This window comes from Chiloscyllium plagiosum, unplaced genomic scaffold (genome assembly GCF_037043375.1).
Source record: "Chiloscyllium plagiosum isolate Xiang-an unplaced genomic scaffold, Cpla_swu_hap1 HiC_scaffold_3, whole genome shotgun sequence".
In the NCBI taxonomy this organism is placed as follows: Eukaryota; Metazoa; Chordata; class Chondrichthyes; order Orectolobiformes; family Hemiscylliidae; genus Chiloscyllium; species Chiloscyllium plagiosum.
In genome coordinates, this window is record NW_028270141.1 from 155319916 (window position 1) to 155341205 (window position 21290).

General features: G+C 46.3%; 1 protein-coding gene across 1 annotated transcript in view; it reads right to left on the bottom strand.

The window, feature by feature from the left end:
• LOC122540182 (dynein axonemal heavy chain 8-like) overlaps window positions 1-21290 on the bottom strand; it is a 1370012-nt gene that overhangs the window by 1149950 nt on the left and 198772 nt on the right. The gene's annotated exons all lie outside the window — the stretch shown is intronic.

A 21290-nucleotide genomic window follows, 5' to 3' on the forward strand; every position in this document is an offset into this window, starting at 1 on the left:
GCAAATTTAAAAAAATATCAGTTACCATAACCACACTTAAGTACAATTTGTAAAGAAAAAGTTAATATAAGTATTTACAATCTCTTGTTAAGCTTTTCAAGTGACAAAAGCATAGAATAGCCTGTGCTTCATCTCCCTAGTACAATATGGTGTGCACATTCAAAACAAACTGGAATAAATTCTCATTTAGGAGTAACTTATCAGAGAGCAGGAATCTTTCAGATTCATATCCACTAATTGTTATGAAGAGTATAAGCCAGCAAGAACTTGCAGAGGCACAGAGTCTGGAACAAGGTAACAATGAAATGCTTGGTCAGAACAGCTAGCACGGTTGCTAGGAGACAAAAAATAATTCAAATTTGGCCAATCAGTTTAAATTATGCCCCAAGATACCAAACTCCAATCAAGTTTGAATTTGGTATTTTGCCAATATTAAAACCAATGAAATGATTCTATGCCTTGGTGTATAAAACTGGAAAAACAAATTGAACAGTTGAGAGAGAACTGCCAAAAGACCAACAGATGTAGGCTGCTAGTAAGAACTCTCTGAGAGGTACCTGTCCAGAGAAGGAGTTTGTATAGAAAAAAACATCTACACCAACCTGGGGAGAAAATCTACAGAAGAAGATACAAAGAGAAGATTCGACAGCTGGCTGGTTTTGAAATGTGAATTTTTCAGGAAATCTTTATTTGGGGATTTATCGGATCAGTAGAGGAGTAGGTAATGAATAGGTTTAGATAAATGAGTTGTAAATAGTTTTTAGTTAATTCTTCTCTGTTAGACTTTAAAAAAATAAAATTGTTAATTTTTACTTTACATAGTGACTTTTGGGATAGTTCTTTGCCTCTCGAATTTTACTGCATGGGGTAAATCTTTTCTGTGGTGCTGGTTTAAAATAGCTGGGGGGGGGGGTGTACCCTGTGCCACAATATGAATGATAATCCTTTTGTAAAGCCTCCAAAAGCATCCCCCCAATTATGGGTTATTATGTCAAAATTAAACCTTATTTACTAAATAGCATTTCAAAGTACATGCGAACAAATTTAATTCTGAGATTAGAAAAAAATAAGACCTGTACACTTTCATTATTTTTAAAATGCACACCTTACATATGTGTGACTTTAAGAACAGTTTTCATTTTTTAACATGGGAGTCAGGTACATAGTACAGTTTGCACTGGACAGTAGCAGTCCAAGTCAGCAACACCTCTCGGGGCAGTTAGGGATGTGCAATAAATACTAGACAAACCAGTGATTGTAACATCCTTTGAGAGACTATTTTAAAATTTGCAATCCAGCCAATTTCTAGTTCCAATTTCTTTTTCTCCCATACAAGGTTTATTGTATGGGAGAAAATCTATCCAACATCCTTCTTTATATCCAGTCCCAGAACAATTAAGGATAGACAATGAATGCCATGGCATCCGTAAATAAATATTTTAACATAAACATTACTTTATTTGCATATGGGATGTGGGTTTTGCTAGCTAGGCTAACATTTATTTCCCATCTCTAACTGCCCACAGGATAGTTAAATGTCAACTACATGGAATCCCTACAGTGTGGAAGCAGGCCATTCAGCCCATTGAGGCCACAACAACCGTCCAAAGAGCACCCCACCCAAATGCAATCCTTACACTATCCTTGTAACCCTATATTTCACATGTCTGACCTACCTAGCCTGCGAATTCTTGGATACTATGGCAAAACTTAGCAAGTCCAATCCACCTAACCTGCACAGTTTTGGACTGTGGGAGGAAGCTGGAGCACTTGGAGGAAGCCCACACAGACAGTTACCCGAGGGTGGAATCAAACCCAGGCCCTGGCATTCTGAGGCAGCAATACTAACCACTGAGTCACTATGCCACCCTGAGGGACTGGAGGTACATGGAGGCCAGACAAGGTACGAATGGCAGATTTCCTTCCCTGAAGAAAATTAATAGCCCAAATAGGTTTTTACTCAAAGCACAGTGATTACATGCAACAAAAACAGAAGTCGCTGGAAAAGATCAGCAGATCTGGCAGCTACTGTGAAGAGAAATCAAAGTTAACATTTCGGGACAGTGATCCTTCCTTAGAACTTCTGAGTGCAAAGCTTTGGTTAAATGTTAAACCCAGGCAGATTGTCTTTACCCTAAGAAATGTATTTAAATAGAGCCTGGCAGTTTTTTTTTCATGTGACATGGGCATCTCTGGCTGGGGCCAGTGCAGATTGCAAATTTATATTTGCCCATGAGCAGGTGGTAGTGAACTGTCTTTCTGAAACACTGCAGTCTATTTGTTGTAGACACTCCTACAAGTGCGATTAGGTAGGGAGTTCCAGGACTACAGTGAAGGGATTTTGATATACAGTATTTCCAAATCAGAATGGTGAGTGGTTTGAAGAGGAATTAGAGCCCACAGTGTTAGGGGCAAGGTACTAGATTGGCTGACTGGCAGAAGGCAGAGTTGGGATAAATGTGTCTTTTTCAGGATGGCAGTGGGTGGCTGGTGAGAACCCACAGGGGTCAGTGTTGAGATCACAACTATTCATGCTGTACGTTAACAATCTGAACAAAGCAACTCAAGGGATTCTTGTTAAGATTGCAGATGACACAAAGATCAGTGCTTGGGCAGGTAGTGTTGAGGAAGCGGGGAGGCTGAAAAAGACTTGGACAGTCAAGGAGAATATGCAAAGAAGTGGCAGATGGAAGACAATCAGGGAAAATGCAAGGCATTGCAATTTGGGAGGAAGAATAGAAATGTAGAGTATTTTCTAAATGGGGAAAGGTTTGGGAAATCTGAAGCACAAAGGAATTTCAGAGACTTAGTTCAGGATTCTCTTCAAGTTAAAATGCAGATTCAGTTGGCAGTTCAGAAGGCAAATGTAATGCTAGCATTCATTTTGAGAGGACTAAAACACAAGGACAGTTATGCACTGCTGAAGCTTTTTAAAGTTCTGGTCAGACCATACACTTTGACTCTGATCTCCAGCATCTGCTGTCCTCACTTTCTCCATACTTGGAATAATGTGAGCAGTTTTGGGTTCAGTATCTAAGGAAGCAAGTGTTGGCATTGGAGGGGCTCCAGAGGAAGCTTACAAGAATGATCCTGGGGGTGAAGGGCTTGTCATATGAGTGTCAGTTGAGGACTCTGGGTGGAGACTCAATGGAGTTTAGAAGGAATAAGATTCAATTCCCTACAGTGTGGAAACAGGCCCAACAAGTCCACACCAACCCTCCAAAGAGCAACCCACCCAGACCCATTCCCCTAACTAATCCACCTAACACTACTGGCAATTTAGCATGGCCAATTCACCTAACCTGCACATCTTTGGACCGTGGGAGGAAATCAGAGCACCCAGAGGAAACGCACGCTGACAATATACAAACTCCAACAGACAGTTGCCCGAAGTGGGAATTGAACCCGGGTCCTTGGTACTGTGAGGCCGAAGTGCTAACCACTGAGCCACCATGCCAACCAGTTAAGGGAATATCTCATTGAAACCTACAGAATACTGAGAGGCCTGGATACAGTGGATGTGGAGAAGATGTTTCCACTGGTGGGAGAGCCTAGCATCTGAGGGCACAACCTCAGGATGAAGGGTCGATCCTTTAGAACTGAGACAAGGAGGAATTATTTCAGCCAAAGGGTGGTCAATCTGTGGAACTCACTGCCACAGAAGGCTCACGAGGCCAAGTCATTACGTGTATTTAAGATTGAAATTAACAGAGTCTTGATTAGTAAGGAATAAAAGGTTACAGAGTGAAGGAAGGGGAATGGGGTTGAGAACATATCAGCCATAATGGAATGGCAAAGTAGACTATGGATCAAATGGTTCTGGATTAGTGGTGCTGGAAGAGCACAGCTGTTCAGGCAGCATCAGAGAAGCAGCAAAATCGACGTTTCGGGCAAAAGCCCTTCATCAGGAATACAGGCAGAGAGCCTGAAGGGTAGAGAGATAAGTGAGAGGAGGGTGGGGTGGGGAGAAAGTAGAGTGGGGGAGGGGCTGAAGGTGGTAGGTCGGGGGCGAGTGGAGTGAATAGGTGGAAAAGAAGATAGGCAGGTAGGACAAGTCATGGGAACAGTGCTGAGCCGGAAGTTTGGAACTGGGGTGAGGTGGGGGAAGGGGAAATGAGGAAACTGTTGAAGTCTACATTGATGCCCTGGGGTTGAAGTGTTCCGAGGCAAAAGATGAGGCATTCTTCCTCCAAGCATCGGGTGGTGAGAAAGTGGCGGTGAAGGAGGCCCAGGACCTCCATGTCCTCGGCAGAGTGGGAGGGGGAGTTGAAATGTTGGGCCACAGGGTGGTATGGTTGATTGGTGCGGGTGTCCCAGAGATGTTCCTAAAGCGCTCTGCTAGGAGGCGTCCAGTCTCCCCAATGTAGAGGAGACCGCATCGGGAGCAATGAATACAATAAATGATATTGGTGGATGTGCAGATAAAAGTTGATGGATGTGGAAGGCTCCTTTAGGGCCTTGGATGGAGGTGAGGGAGAAAGTGTGAGCGCAGGTTTTGGAATTCCTGCGGTGGCAGGGGAAAGTGCCAGGATGGGAGGGTGGGTTGTAGGGGGGGTGTGGACCTGACCAGGTAGTCATGGAGGGAACGGTCTTTGTGGAAGGCAGAAAGGGGTGGGGAGGGAACTATATCCCTGGTGGTGGGGTCTGTTTGGAGGTGGCGGAAATGTCAGCGGAAGATTTGGTTTATGTGAAGGTTGGTAGGGTGGAAGGTGAGCACCAGATGGGTTCTGTCCTTGTTATGGTTGGAGGGGTGGTGTCTGAGGGCAGAGGTGTGGGATGTGGACGAGATGCGTTGGAGGGCACCATTAACCACGTGGGAAGGGAAATTGCGGTCTCTAAAAAAAGAGGCCATCTGGTGTGTTCTGTGATGGAACTAGTCCTCCTGGGAGCAGATACAGTGGAGGCGGAGGAATTGGGAATACGGGATGGCATTTCTGCAGGAGGTAGTGTGGGAAGACGTGTAACCCAGGTAGCTGTGGGAGTCGGTGGGTTTGTAAAAAATGTCATTGTCAAGTCGGTCATCATTAATGGAGATGGAGAGGTTCAGGAAGGGGAGGGAGATGTCAGAGATGCCACAGGTAAATTTAAGGTCGGGGTGGAATGTGTTGGTGAAGTTGATGAATTGCTCAACCTCCTTGCGGGAGCATGAGGTGGCGCCAATGCAGTCATCAATGTAGCGGAGGAAGAGGTGGGGAGTGGTGCCGGTGTAATTACGGAAGGTCAACTGTTCTACACAGCCAACAAAGAGACAGGTATAGCTGGGGGAGTCAGAGGAAGTGGGAGAATTCGAAGGAGAAATTGTTAAGGGTGAGGATCAGTTCGGCCAAACGAATGATAGTGTCGGTGGAAGGGTACTGTTGGGGACGTCAGGAGAGGAAGGAATGGAGGGTATGGAGGCCCTGGTTATGGCGGATGGAGGTGTAGAGGGATTGGAAATCCATGGTGAAGATGAGGCGTTGGGGGCCGGGGAAACGGAAATCTTGGAGGAGGTGGAGGACGTGGATGGTGTCTCGAACGTATGTGGGGAGTTCCTGGACTAAGGGGGATAGGACAGTGTCGAAGTAGGTAGAAATGTGTTCAGTGGGGCAGGAGCATACTGAGACAATGGGTCGGCCAGGGTGGTCAGGCATGTGGATCTTGGGAAGGAGGTAGAACCGGGCAGTGCGGGGTTCCCGGACTATGAGGTTGGAAGCTGTGGGTGGGAGATCTCCTGAGGTGATGAGGTTCTGGCCTGGTCAGGTCCACGCCCCCCTCCAACCCACCCTCCCATCTTGGCACCTTCCCCTGCCACCGCAGGAATTGCAAAACCTGTGCCCACACCTCTTCCCTCACCTCCATCCAAGGCCCTAAAGGAGCCTTCAACATCCATCAATGTTTTACCTGCACATTCACCAATATCATTTATTGTATCCGTTGCTCCTGATGCGGTCTCCTCTACATTGGGGAGACTGGACGCCTCCTAGCAGAGCGCTTTAGGGAACATCTCCGGGACACCCGCTCCAATCAACCACACCGCCCTGTGACCCAATATTTCAACTCCCCCTCCCACTCTGCCGAGGACATGGAGGTCCTGGGCCTCCTTCACCGCCGCTCCCTCACCACCAGACACCTGGAGGAAGAACGCCTCATCCTCCGCCTCGGAACACTTCAACCCCAGGGCATCAATGTGGACTTCAACAGTTTCCTCATTTCCCCTTCCCCCACCTCACTCCAGTTCCAAACTTCCAGCTCAGCAATGTCCCCATGACTTGTCCTACCTGCCTAACTTCTTTTCCACCTATCCACTCCACCCTCCTCCCTGACCTACCACCTTCATCCCCTCCCCCACTCACCTATTGTACTCTATGCTACTTTCTCCCCACCCCCACCCTCCTCTCACATCTCTCCACGCTTCAGGCTCTCTGCCTGTATTCCTGATGAAGGGCTTTTGTCCGAAACGTAGATTTTACTGCTCCTCGGATTGCCTGAACTGCTGTGCTCTTCCAGCACCATTAATCCCAGAATCTGGTTTCCAGCATCTGCAGTCATTGTTTTTACCTGTGGACCAAATGGCCTGATTCTGCTCCTTTTTCTATGGTCATATGATAACATGCAGGTTTGTCTACTCCCATCTATTTACTGCCCTGTCCTTTGAGATGGTAATAGTTGTAGTTTTGCAAGGTGCTCTCTCGGCAACCTTGGTAAATTTCTGTAGTGCATTTTACGAGTAGTACATACTTGTGCTGCTTTGCAACAGAGGTGAAGGGAGTGAATTTGGATTTGGAGCCAATAAAGCTGTACACTTTGTCCTGATTTCTTAGTCTTGGTGCACTCATCCAGGTAAGTGTTGAGTATTCCATCGTACTCTGTTATGGACCAGACCAGACCCTCTCAAAATTTATTAAGAAGGTAGCCAAGCCTATTTTAAAGATAAATGTCAGGTGCTGTGTACTAGATGCAATTCGATTGGTTAAACCATTTTACATTAAACAATACATAATTTATTTGAACACTTTAGTTTAAATACAACAAAAAAAAGAAGAACTTGGAATAACAACTCCATTGGAAAACTTAACAGAATAATAGATACAGTAACCATTACTAATTAACTGTTCCAAATAGTAACATCCCATAAATACACCCTCAATAAAAGGCAAATTCAGAAAACAGATTTTGTCTAACATGCAATCCAGCAGCGTAGGAAGAGAATCTCAAACCTTTGGCTGTCATCAAGGGGGAGGGGGGAAAAATAGCTTCTGTTTCTTCAAGACCCTAACAGCCACTGCTGCTAAAAGCTAAACTTAAAATTTCTGGCTCTGTGGGTGGGAGCTTGACCATATGCATTCAGGCTGCTTCTATTGTTCCAAATAACGTAAGAGGTATAGTTAGTAAGTTTGCAGATGACACCAAAATTGGAGGTGTAGTGGACAGCAAAGAAGGTTACCTCAGATAACAACAGGATCTTGACCAGATGGGCCAATGGGCTGAGAAGTGGCAGATGGAGTTTAATTCAGATAAATGCGAGGTGCTGCATTTTGGGAAAGCAAATCTTAGCAGGACTTGAAGAATTTGAGCTACAGGGAGAGAACATAGAACATAGAACATAGAAGAATACAGCGCAGTACAGGCCCTTTGGCCCTCGATGTTGCGCCGATCAGAGGCAGAACAGGCTGTTTTCCCTGCATTGTCTGAGGCTGAGGGATGACCTTATAGAGGTTTACAAAATTATGAGGGGCATGGATAGGATAAATAGACAAAGTCTTTTCCCTGGGGTGGAGGAGTCCAGAACTAGAGGGCATAGGTTTAGGGTGAGAGGGGAAAGATATAAAAGAGACCTAAGGTGCAATGCTTTCACGCAGAGGGTGGTATGTGTATGGAATGAGCTGCCAGAAGAAGTGGTGGAGGCTGGTACAATGGCAACATTTAGAAGGTATTTGGATGGGTATATGAATAGGAAGGGTTTGGAGGGATATTGGCCGGGACCTGGCAGGTGGGACTAGATTGGGTTGGGATATCTGGTCGGCATGGATGGGTTGGACTGAAGGGTCTGTTTCCGTACTGTACATCTCTATGACTCTAAGGTGTTTATCCTGTCATAGACTGCTCAGCACCTGTTCTTAAATCTCTTTCTAAAAGAAACCACTGGGCGGCACGGTGGCACAGTGGTTAGCACTGCTGCCTCGCAGCGCCAGAGACCCGGGTTCATTTCCCGCCTCAGGCGACTGACTGTGTGGAGTTTGCACGTTCTCCCCGTGTCTGCGTGGGTTTCCTCCGGGTGCTCCGGTTTCCTCCCACAGTCCAAAGATGTGCAGGTCAGGTGAATTGGCCATGCTAAATTGCCCGTAGTGTTAGGTAAGGGGTAAATGTAGGGGTATGGGTGGGTTACGCTTCGGCGGGTCGGTGTGGACTTGTTGGGCCGAAGGGCCTGTTTCCACACTGTAAAGTAATCTAAACAAAACGTACCTCTTAAAGGCACATCATCACATTCCTGATTTTTGCTTTGTATATAGTAGAAAGACTCTGGGAAGTCAGTAGGTGAATTACCTACAACAGAAGTCTGAGCTTCTGATCACCTTTTGCAGTCACAGTTTTTAAATAACTAGTCCATTTCAATTCATGGAAACTCCAAGTTGATAGTTGAGTATTCAGCAATGGTGATGCCATTGAATGGGAAAAGCAATGATTCGCTCTTCTCTTATTGGAGACTGCCATTGCCTGCACTTTTGCCGCACATATGTCACTTGCCACTGGGCAGCCAAAACCTGGATTTTGTCCAGATCTTGCTGAATTTGGGCATGCAAGTTTTCAGTAGCTGAGGAGTCAGAATTGATGCTAAACATTGCAGAATCATCAGTGAACATTCCAGCTTCTCATCCAATGATGGAGGGAAGGTTTCTGCCAAAACAGCTGAAGATGATTGGGCTTAGAACACTATGCTGAGGATGTTCTGCATGGAATAACTTTCAAGGCTAGTGTCCTGTCACCAAGTCCCTTTATTTACATATGCATAGTACTTGACAGTGGTCCAGCTTCCTTGGAGCAATGAGAACAGGACCTTTGACACTCCTGTTTATATCTATCAGCCAGGAATTCCTGATTAGACATCATAGAATTCATATTCTATGATGTCCAATTGGTTGACCTTGTTACAATCACTAATTATAGAGGTGTCCTGGAGCTGAGATAACTGACCTCCAAAAAGAACAACTGTCTTCCTGTGTACCAGGTTTGACTCCAATCAGTGCAAAGATTGCCCTCAATTCCCATTTCCTCAAGTTTTCCTCACATTCCTTGATGTCACATTCAGTCAAATGTAGTAGATAGGTAGGAAAGAAGATGGACAGGTAGGACATTTCAAGAGGGCTGTGCTGACTTGGAGGTGCCGAGTTCATTCAACCTATCCACTCCACCTCCCCTTCCGACCTATCACTATCACCCCCCATCCATCGCCTTCACAGCTACCTTCCCCAACCCCCACCCCCCAGTCTCCTATTTATCTCTCAGTCCCCTTTCCACCACAAAATTCCTGATGAAGGGCTTATGCCTGAAACGTACACTCTCGTGCTCCTTGAATGCTGCTTGACCTGCTGTGCTATTCCACATAAACACAATGGCTACAAGATAGATCACCTCTTTACTCTCTAAAGTCTGTCCACAAGGCTCAAGTCAGGAGTGTAATGGAATACTCCTGACTTGCCTGGATGAGTGCAGGCCCAACAACATTCAAGAGGTTTGACACCATCCAGGATAAAGCAGCCTGCTTGATTGGCGCTATATCCACAAGCATCCACTTCCTCTGCCATTGACACTCAGTAGCAGCAGTGTATACTACCTGCAAGTTGCATAGCAGAAATTCACCAAAGATCCTCAGATAGCACCTTCAAAACCCATTACCACCTCCACCTATAAGGATAAAAGCAGCATGACTGAAAGCATTTATCCCAATAATTGTTTGTTAGGACAGATTTTTAATTGATGAAAGAAGATACACTTTGCCAAAAAAATTTAACCTTGCACTCATCAGAGTATTTTGCAAGAGTACAAATTCAAGGGGAAAAGCAACATTTACACTCCATGAGAGAAGAATGCTGATTGGTTAGCAAGTATATTCTGATTGGTAGAAATGTTGCCATAAAGAATGCATTCATAAAATACTGAATGAAAAACAAAATCTGGAATTAAAAATCTCATTATGGTTGTGAAACTATTGTCAATTCTCACAAGCTGCCATCAGATCATTAAAAACCGAAAGAACTACAAATGCTGTAAATTAGGAACAGAAACAGCAGTTACTGGAAAAGCTCAGTAGGTATGGCAGCATCTGTGAGGAGAAATCAGAGTTAACATTTCTGATTCACAGTATCTGCAGTTATTTTGTTTTTTAATGAACCAGATGGCTGCTTGTGACCCTTCCTCAGAACTGGGGAACACTACCACCTTCAAGGTCCCCTCCAAGCCACTCACCATCCTGACCTGGAAATATATTGCGGTTCCTTCACTGTCTCTGGGTCAAAATCCTGGAATTCCCTCCTGAAAGGCATTGGTGAACCCACAGCAGGTAGGCTGCAACGATTCAAGAAGACAGCTCACCACCACCTTCTCAAGGGCAACTCGGTATGGGCAATAAATGCTGGCAAGCTAACAAAGCCCATATCCCACAAATGAATTAAAAAAAATTAAAATAACTGGCCCAATAGAAGATATGCTGTGAGAAATTGTTCATCACCCCTTCCATTATTTACAAATGATTGAAAATAACAACATCTCATCTTTAGACTAGGCATTTTACAGCCTTCTGGACTGAATATTGAATTCAACATCTTCAAATTATGAACCAACTCACATTACTTCCCTTTCTTTTAGCTTTACTTGTTACATTCTTTGTCACCATCTCTTTGGTTCATAACCTGCCATGCCCTGGCATTTTAAGTGCTTGTCCAGATGTTTATAGAGTCACAGAGTCATAAAGATGTACAGCACAGAAACAGATCCTTTGGTCCAACTTGTCTATGCCAACCAGATATCCCAACCCAATCCAGATCCGCCCCCCAGTACCTGGTCCATATCCCTCCAAACCCTTCCTATTCATATACCCATCCAGATGCCTTTTAAATGTTGCCATTGTACTAGCCTCCACCACTTCCTCTGTAGCCCATTTCATACACGTACCACCCTCTGCGTGAAAAAGTTGCCCCTTAGGTCACTTTTATATCTTTCCCCTCTCACCCTAAACCTATGCCCTCTAGCTCTGGACTCCCCCACCCCAGGGAAAATACCTTATCTATTTATTCTATCCATGCCCCTCAGAATTTTGTAAACCTCTATAAGGTCACCCCTCAGCCTCCGACACTCCAGGGAAAACAGCTCTAGCCTATTCAACCTCTCCCTATAGCTCAAATTCTCTAACGCTGGCAAAATCCTTGTAAATCTTTTCTGAACCCTTTGAAGTTTTACAATATCCTTCCAATAGGAAGGAGACCAGAATTGCTCACAATATTCCAAAAGTGGCCTCGTCAATATTCTGTACAGCCGCAACATGACCTCCCAACTCCTCTACTCAATGCTCTGACCATTAAAGGAAAGCCTACTAAACGCCTTCTTTACTATCCTATCTACCTGGGACTCCACTTTCAAGGAGCTATGAACCTGTACTCCAAGATCTCTTTGTTCAGCAACACTCCCTAGGACCTTACCATTAAGTGTATAAGTCCTGCTAAGGTTTTCTTTCCCAAAATACAACACCTCACATTTATCTAAATTAAATTCTATCTGCCACTTCTCAGCCCATTGGCTCATCTGATCAAGATTGCATTGTAATCCAAGATAACTTTCTTCGCTGTCCAATTTTGGTGTCATCTGCAAACTTACTAACTGTATCTCTTAAGCTCACATCTAAATCATTTATATATATGATGAAAAGTAGTGGACCCAGCACCGATTCTTGTGGTACTCTACTGGTCACAGTCCTCCAATCTGAAAAATAACCCTCTATCACTACCCTCTGTCTTCTACCATTGATCCAGTTCTGTATCCAAATGGCTAGTTTCTTAAATGTTGCAAGAATACTTGCCTCCACCACCCTCTTAGGTGTTCCATATTTCTACCAACCACTGAATGATAATTATTTTCCTCAGATCTCCTCTGAATAACTTGCTCTAAACTCATTCCATTTGGTCTTAGACATGTTTGCCACAGGTAAGAAATTCTTACGATCATGCCTCTTATAATTATATATACTTCAATCAGATCTCTCCCAGATTCCTGTGCTCCATGGAATACAAACCTAGTCCGTCCAGTCTCTCCTGAGACTTTTCATCCCAGTCATCATCCTGGTGAATCTCCACTATACCCTCTCCAGCGCACATTCTGCAGACAGTATTCCATCTGTGCCCCAACCCATGTTTTATTAAGTTTTAGCAAGACTTCCTTGCTTGTTTTTTTTCTATGCCCCAGCTAATAAAGGCAAGCATTCTGTACGCCTTCTTCTCCACTCTGTCTACCATTACTGACACTTTCAGGGATCTATGGAATTGTACATCAAGGTTCCTTTGATTTTCGATACTCCCTAGGGACGTAATTTTATTATGTAAATCGTTCCCTTAATAGACCTCCCAAAATGCTGTCAATACTTTATAATATTCCTGGAAAAAGGCATGGAATGTTTTATGACAATGCACATAAGAGAAAGCAGGAGTAGACTATTTGGTCCTTCACTATCACCACACATTTCAGTAAGAGCCAAGCCAATTGTCCACTTCTTTTTCATTTAATTTTCCTTGAGCTTGTCATCTCACCTGATCTTGCTAGTCCCATCATAACAACTACAGATAAATCCATTTCTTATCACTTTCTCAGATTAATGACCACCCATATCCTTCTTCCATGCCCTAACCCTGTTCCCTCCAACATTCATCACTGGAAAAAGCTCACTTCCAATTTGCTTACAACTGCACTTTCAAAATCCCAAGTTGTTTTTGAATTGGTACCTTTCCCTGGTTCCGGTCATCTTTTTGCAATTTTGGAGTTCATCTTTCCATGAGACCATCCTCCTGCTCCTTCATAGAGTCATAGAGATGTACAGCATGGAAACAGACCCTTCGGTCCAACCCGTCCATGCCGACCAGATATCCCAACCCAATCTAGTTCCACCTGCCAGCACCCGCCCCATATCCCTCCAAACCCTTCCTATTCATATACCCATCCAAATGCCTTTTAAATGTTGCAATTGTACCAGCCTCCACCACTTCCTCTGGCAGCTCATTCCATACCCATACCACCCTCTGTGTGAAACAGTTGCCCCATAGATCACTTTTATATTTTTCCCCTCTTACCCTAAACCTATGCCCTCTAGTTCTGGACTCCCCAACCCCAGGGAAAAGACTTTGCCTATTTATCCTATCCATGCCCCTCATAATTTTGTAAATCTCTATAAGGTCACCCCTCAGCCTCCGACGCTCCAGGGAAAACAGCCCCAGCCTGTTGAGCCTCTCCCTATAGCTGAATCTTATTCCTGCTGAAATGTTGACTTCACCTGCTGATTCTAATGAGGTGACATTTTTTTACTCTGATACGATTGTGAGTCTTTGAAATTCTCTTAATCAAGGGCAGTGCATGCAGAATCTTTGTACGTTTTTAAGGCAGAGGTAGATCGGTTCTTATAAGACCATAAAACATAGGAGTAGAAATTAGGTCATTCAGCCCTCGAGTCTGCTCCGCCATTTAATCAGGGCCATTTAATAAGTTTCTCAACCCCATTCACCTGATTTCTCCCCATAATGTTTGATCCCCTTGACAATCTAACTCCTTCTTAAAAATACTCAATGAACTGGCCTCCACAGGCTTCTGTGGCAATAAATTCCATAGATTTACCACCCTTTGGCTGAAGAAGTTTCTCCTTATCTCTGTTCTAAAGGTCTTCACTATACTCTATACGCTATACTCTAAGGCTGTGCCCTTGGGTCCTAGTGTCTCCTGCATCCGTTCTATCTAGGCCTTTCAGTATTGTGTAAGTTTCAATTAGATTCCTCACTTTTCTTTCAAAACTCCATCAAACACAGGCCCTGAGTCCTCAACCATTCCTCATGTGACAAGTCCTACATCCCGGATCATTCTTGTGAACCTCCTCCAGGCCCGCTCTAGGGCCAGTCCATCCTTCCTGAGACTCACAATGGTCTAAATAACTTCTGATCAGAGTCTTATAAAATCTCAGAAGTACATATCTGCTTTTACTTTTTCATCCTCTCAAAATAAACGACAACATTGCATTTGCCTTCCTGACTACTGATTCAGCCTGCAAGTTTACCTGAAGAGAGTCCTGGAGTAGGACTCGCAAGTCCCTTTGTACTTCAGATTTCTGAATTTTCTCCCCATTTAGAATAGAAAATAGTTTATGCCTCTATTCTTCCCACCAAACTGCATTTTCCCACATTGTATTCCATCTGCCACTTCTTTGCCCATTCTCCTAACCTAGCAAATTCTTCTGCAGTCTCCCCACCTCCTCAAAACTAGCTGTCCTTCCACCTATCTTTGTATCATCTGCAAATTTAGCCAGAATACCCACAGTTCCTTCATCTAGATTATTAATGTACAAGGTGAAAAATTGTGGTCCCAAAACTGATCCTTCATAGTCCAACACTAGTTCCACATTACTGCACTAACTTGAGAGACTTGAATCATAGAATCCCTACAGTGTGGAAAGAGGCCATTTGGCCCAATAAGTCCATACCGACCCTCCGAAGAGTAACCACCCAGACCCATTCCCTTACATTTCCCCTGACTAATAAGTATAAGTTACTTTCTTTTAGCTTGGGCGTTGTTCAGTTCCTGGAGGAAGTTGGAGAGGTCGTGAGGTCACCAGGGAGCAGCAGGGTCAGTCGGGATACGTGAGTATACGGTATAAATTACTTACTTTTAGCTCGGGCGTTGTTTAGTTCCTGGAGGCAGTTGAAGAGGTCGCAAAGTCACCAGGGAGCAGCGGAGATGGCATCCTTTGTAAGCAGAATTGTGCACCCCACATGGTATGTTGCCTGCCTAGTGCCAGGGTGACTGGCTTGACAGAATATTGGAGAGGGATGGGGACGATCCAGTTGTTGTGGTCCACTCAAAACACACAACACAGGCAAGACATGGAAAGAAGACCTGTTTGGGGATTATCAGGAGCTACGAACTAAATTAAAGAACAGGTCTTCATGGGTTATCTCTCGATTGCTACCTGAGCCACATGCAAATTTGCATAGGAACACGAGAATAAGGGAAATAAAAGTGGTAAAGAAGACTGGGTTATAATCCAATAGGTTGATTTGAAAGCACTAGCCTTCGGATGAACTTTGGATCATTCCGGAGGCAGAGGAGGGTTATTGAAAGGAGTTACAGGGAGGTAGTCACTCCTCAGGTACAAGAAAAAGGCAGATGGGTTACAGTCAGGGGACAGAAAGGGAACCGGCAGGCAGTGCAGGGATCCCCTGTGGCCATCCCCCTCAACAATAAGTATACCATTTTGGGTACTGTTGGAGGGGGCACGACTTACCAGGGGAAAGCAGTGGGGTACAGGGCTCTGGCACAGAGTCTGTCCCTGCTGCTCAGAAGGGAAGGGGGAAGAGGAGCAGAGCAGTAGTCATTGGGGACTCCATAGTTAGAGGCACAGATAGGAGGTTCTGTGGGGACGAGAGAGACTCACGGTTGGTGTGTTGCCTCGCAGGTGCCAGGGTTTGTGATGTCTCTGATCATGTTTTTGGGATCCTTAACGGGGAGGGGGAGCAGCTCCAAGTCGTGGTCCACATAGGCACCAACGACATAGGTAGGAAGAGAGATGGGAATTTAAGGCAGAAATTCAGGGAGCTAGGATGGAAGCTTAGAGCTAGGACGAACAGAGTTATTGTCTCTGGTTGGTTGCCCGTGCCACGTGCTAGTGAGGCGGGGAATAGGAAGAGAGAGGAGTTGAAAACGTGGCTACAGGGATGGTGCAGGAGGGAGGGTTTTGGATTCTTGGATAATTGGGGCTCTTTCTGGGGTAGGTGGGACCTCTACAAGCAGGATGGTCTTCATCTGAACCAGAGGGGTACCAATATCCTGGGGGGGAAATTCGCTAAGGCTGTTGGGGTGGGTTTAAACTAATCCAGCAGGGGTAAAATTGTAATTCAGCTATAGAAAAGGTTGAGAGTAGGGAGGTCTGAAATCAAGTTTCAGGGACGCAAGATGGCACCGGAAAGCAAGAAGTTGGTTTGAAGTGTGTCTACTTCAACGCCAGGAGCATCCGGAATAAGGTGGATGAACTTGCAGCACGGGTTGGTACCGAGGACTTCGATGTTGTGGCAATTTCGGAGACATGGATAAAGCAGGGACAGGAATGGTTGTTGCAGGTTCCAGGATTTAGATATTTCAGTAAGAACAGAGAAAATGGTAAAAGAGTGGGAGGTGTGGCATTGTGGTCAAGGACAGTAATGTAGTTGCAGAAAGGATGTTTGGGGACTCGTCAATTGAGGTAGTATGGGCTGAGGTTGGAAATACGAAAGGAGAGGTCACCCTGTTGGGAGTTTTCTATAGGCATCTGAATAGTTCCAGAGATGTAGAGGAAAGGGTAGCAAAGATGATTCTCAATAGGAGTGAGAGAAACAGGGTAATTGTCATGGGGGTCTTCAACTTTCCAAATATTGACTGGGAACACTCTAGTACGAGTACTATAGATGGGTCAGTCTTTGTACAGTGTGTGCAGGAGGGCTTCCTGACAGTGTGTAGACAGTCCAACAAGGGGCGAAGCCACATTAGATTTGGTACTGGGTGATGAGCCCGGCCAGGTGTTAGACTTGGAAGTAGGTGAGCACTTTGGTGATAGCAATCACAATTCTGTTAGGTTTACTTTAGTGATAGAAAGGGATAGGAGTATACCACGAGACAAGAGTTACAGCTGGAGGAAAGGCAATTACGATGCGATTAGGCAAGATTTAGGAAGCATAGGATGGGGAAGGAAACTGCAGGGGATGGGCACATTAGAAATGTATCCTGAGTGTATCTGTCAGGCAGGGAGGAAGCTGTTATTAGCTTTTATTAATAGAGGGATCGAGTTCCGGAGCCATGAGGTTATGCTACAGCTGTACAAAGCTCTGGTGCGGCCGTACTTGGAGTTTGTGTACATTTCTGGTCACCACATTATAAGAAGGATGTGGAAGCTTTGGAAAGGGTGCAGAGGAGATTTACTAGGATGTTGCCTGGTATGGAGGGAAGGTCTTACGAGGAAAGGCTGAGGGACTTGAGACTGTTTTCGTTGGAGAGAAGAAGGTTAAGAGGTGACTTAATAGAGATATATAAGATAATCAAAGGGTTAGATAGGATGGACAGGGAGAGCCTTTTTCCAAGTATGGGGACGGCGAGCACAAGGGGTCATAGCTTTAAATTGAGGGGTGATAGATAAAGGACAGGTGTCAGAGGTAGTTTCTTTACTCAGAGAGTAGTAAGGGTATGGAATGCTTTGCCTGCAACAGTAGTAGATTCGCCAAATTTAAGTTGTCATTGGACAAGCATATGGACGTACATGGAATAATGTAGGTTAGATGGGCTTCAGATTGGTATGACTGGTCGGTGCAACATCGAGGGCCGAAGGGCCTGTACTTCGTGTCGTGTGTCCCAGAAATGTTCTCTGAAATGTTCCACAGGTTGGCATCCTGTCTCCACTATGTAGAGGAGACCACATCAAAAGCAATGGATTCAGCAGTTGACTTTTGTGGAAGTACAGGTAAATCTCTGTCCGGCGTGGAAGGATCTTTTGGGGCCTTAGACAAAGGTGAGATGGGAGGTGTGGATGCAGGTTTTGCATTTCTTGCGGTGGGAGTGGAGGGTTGGTTGGTGGGGGGGGGGGGGGGCGTTGTCCTAACAAGGGAGTTGAGGAGGGAATGGTCTCTCCGGAACACAGATAGGGGTGGAGAGGGGTGGAGAGGGGAATATGTCCCTGGTGGTGGGGTCTGTTTGTAGGTGGCGGAAATGGTGGAGGATGATGCATTGTATCCAGAGGTTGTTGGGGTGGAAGGTGAGGACCGGGTGGGGGGGGGGGGGATTCTGTCCTTGTTGCAACAGGAGGGATAGGGTTCAAAGGCGGAAGTGCAAGTGGTGGAGGAGATGCGCTAGAAGGCAAAGGCGAACACGTGGGAGGGGAAATCATGGTCATTGAAGAACGAGGCCATCTGGGATGTTTTATGGAGGAATTGGTCCTTCTGGGAGCAGAGGCGGAAGAATTGGGAATAAGGGATAGCATTCTAACAGGAGACAGGATGGGAGGAGGTATAGTCCAGGAACCTGTGGGAGTTTGGTGGGTTTGAAGTAGATATCGGTGTTAATTCAGTCGCTGGAAATGGAGATGGAGAGGTCCAGGAAGGGGAGGGATATGTCCGCAATTGTCCAGGTGAACTTGAGGTCGGGATGAGAGGTGTTCATGAAGTTGATGAATTGTTCAACTTCCTCGTGGGAGCACGATGACTGTATTTAGCACATGGATGATTTTGGGATAGTTTAGGGGGACGAGCTGAGAATAATGTAGGTCGGTGCAACATCGAGGCCCGAAGGGCCTGTTCTGCGCTGTATTGTTCTATGTTCTATGTAATGGAGGAAAAGGTGGGGAATGGTGCTGGTGTAGCTGTGGAAGGTGGACTGTTACACATACTCGATGAAGAGGCAGACATAGCTGGGAGCCATGAAGGTGCCCATGGCTACCCCTTTGCTCTGGAGAAAGTCAGAGTACTCGAAGGAGAAATTGTTGAAGGTGAGGACTGGTTCACCAATCGAATGATTATGTCACTGGATGGACTCTTGAACTACCTATCCATCTTCCTTCCCAACTTCCGCTCCACCCTCCTCTCCAACCTATCACCTTTACCCCCATCTTCATCTACCTATCGCATTCCCAGCGACCTTCCACCCAGCATCCCCACCCCCCTTTCCCATTTATCTCTCAGCCCCCTTGGCCTACCCACTCATTCCTGATGAATAGCTTCTGCTCAAAACGTCGATTCTCCTGCTCCTCAGATGCAGCCTGACTAGCTGTGCTCTTTCAGCATCACACTCTGCCCATCTGAGTCTGAGAATCTCCCAGGTAAATTAGTTTTTATAATCACTGCTCTGTGTGCACCTCCATCTGATTCTGCTCCCTGGAAACAAGGCTGTGAATCCCTAAGGTAAGTTAGTTGCAATACTCACTGCTGAAGCCGACGCCAATTCGAAGACACCTCCTCCTGTTGCCCCCTTGACCATGTCCCCACCGCCCCCCCATCACCAAACCATCATCTCCCAGACCATACAGAACCTCATCACCTCAGGTGATCTCCCACTCACAGCTTCCAACCTCATAATCCAGGAACCCCGCACCACCCGATTCTATTTCCTGCCCAAGATCCATAAGCCTGACCACCCCGGCCGACTCATTGTCTCAGCATGCTCCTGCCCCACTGAACTCACCTCTACCTACCTCGACACTGTCCTAACCCCCCTAGTCCAGGAACTCCCCACATATGTTCGAGACACCACCCACACCCTCCACCTCCTCCAAGACTTCCGTTTGCCCGGTCCCCAACGCCTCATCTTCACCACGGATACCCAATCCCTCTACACCTTCATCCGCCATGACCAGGGCCTCCAAGCCGTCCATTTCTTCCTCTCCCGATGTCCCCAACAGTACCCTTCCACTTACACTCTCATTCGTTTGGCTGAACTGGTCCTCACCTTTAACTATTTCTCCTTCGAATCCTCCCACTTCCTCCAGACCAAAGGGGTAGCCATGGGCACCCGAATGGGCCCCAGCTATGCCTGTCTCTTTGTTGGCTACGTAGAACAGTCCACCTTCCGTAGTTACACTGGCACCACTCCCCACCTCTTCCTCCGTTAGATTGATGACTGCATTGGCGCCACCTCGTGCGCCAATGCAATTCATCAACTTCACCAACACATTCCACCCCTGACCTTAAATTCATCTGGACCATCTCTGACACCTCCCTCCCTTTCCTGGACCTCTCAAACTCCATTATTGACGACTGACTCGACACTGATATTTTTTACAAACCCACCGACTCGCACATTTACCTGGATTACACCTCTTCCCACCCTACTTCCTGCAAAAATGCCATCCCGTATTCCCAATTCCTCCGCCTCCGCCGTATCTGCTCCCAGGAGGACCAGTTCCACCATAGAACATATCAGATGGCCTCCTTCTTTAGACACCGCAATTTCCCTACCCACATGGTTAAAGATGCCCTCCAACACATCTCATCCACATCCCGCACCCCCGCCCTCAGACCTCACCCCTCCAACCATAACAAGGACAGAACCCCCCACCGGTGCTCACCTTTCACCCTTCCAACCATCGCATAAACCACATCATCCGACGACATTTCTGCCACCTCAAACGGACCCCATCACCAGGGATATATTTCCCTCCCCACTCCTTTCCGCTTTCTGCAAAGACCATTCCCTCCGTGACTACCTGGTCAGGTCCATGCCCCCCAACAACCCACCCTCCCTTCCTGGCACCTTCCCCTGCCACTGCAGGAATTGCAAAACCTACGCCCACACCTCCTCCCTCACCTCCATCCAAGGCCTCAAAGGAACCTTCCACATCCATCAAAGTTTTACCTGCACATCCACTAATATCATTTATTGTATCCGTTGCTCCCGATGAGGTCTCCTCTACATCGGGGAGACTGGACGCCTCCTAGCAGAGCGCTTTAGGGAACATCTCTGGGACACTCGCACCAATCAACCCCACTGCCCTGTGGCCCAACATTTCAACTCCCCCTCCCATTCTGCTGAGGACATGCAGGTCCTGGGCCTCCTCCACCGCCACTCCCTCACCACCTGACGCCTGGAAGAATGCCTCATCTTCCGCCTTGGAACACTTCAACCCCAGGGCATCAATGTGGACTTCAACAGTTTCCTCATTTCCCCTTGCCCCATCTCACCCCAGTTCCAACCTTCCAGCTCAGCACCGTCCCCATGACCTGTCCTACCTGCCTATCTTCCATTCCACCTATCCACTCCACCCTCCTCTCTAACCTATCACCTTCATCCCCATCCCCATTCACCTATTGTACTCTATGCTACTTTCTCCCCGCCCCCACCCCCCTCTCATTTATCTCTTCCCTCTGCAGGCACCCAGCCTCGATTCCTGATGAAGGGCTTTTGCTCGAAACATCAATTTTCCTGCTCCTCGGATGCTGCCTGACCTGCTGTGCTTTTCCAGCACTACTCTAATCTAGACTCTGGTTTCCAGCATCTGCAGTCCTTGTTTTTACCCTGTAATCCTCCCTCTGACTCTGCTCCCTGTTAACAAGGCC